Here is a 621-nt window from a genome sequence, read left to right as displayed (position 1 = left end):
GGAGTAATTCCCTCATTAAAACAATTCCACTGTTGTTTTGATCCGAAATACAGTTTCAATAAGGGAATTAATACATCCGGATACACCTTTCCTCCAGTAACCCTGCCACCTGGGACTCCATCCTACCCCCTACCCCCTACCCCCGGTGAGTACATACGATGCTAAATCTCCGGGGTCAACTGCATCGCTAGTGGTTAGCTATCGCTAACTACTGAGATGCACTTCACCCCTAGTAAGAGGTGAGGTGGTCTGACCTTACAAAGTTCTTTATAAATCTCATTGAAACAGTATTTCGGGTCAAAACAACAGTGGAACTGTTCTAATGAGGGAGTTGTTTTGGGCGTGGTTCCGTGACAACTTGGTTCCGTGCCACGATACGTGATTGGTAGAAAAGAATCACGAATTGTCAACCAATCAATCATCTGCAATTTCATTTGCAATTTGAGATGTAACTGGATAAAATCAAGTGGCTTTCAGTAACACTTGCAGTACGGTGGATTGATACACTACGCGACTTACTAGTACGATCGTACTGTCCGAATACGTTTGCCTTCTTCGTGGTTGTTGGTGGTCGAGGTTGTCTAGGCAGTTAACGTTAACGTTAATACGACTTTTTCGGTA

Source organism: Aphanomyces astaci (assembly GCF_000520075.1).
Source record: "Aphanomyces astaci strain APO3 unplaced genomic scaffold supercont1.335, whole genome shotgun sequence".
Taxonomy (NCBI): domain Eukaryota; phylum Oomycota; class Saprolegniomycetes; order Saprolegniales; family Verrucalvaceae; genus Aphanomyces; species Aphanomyces astaci.
Note: the sequence above shows the minus strand (reverse complement) of the source record.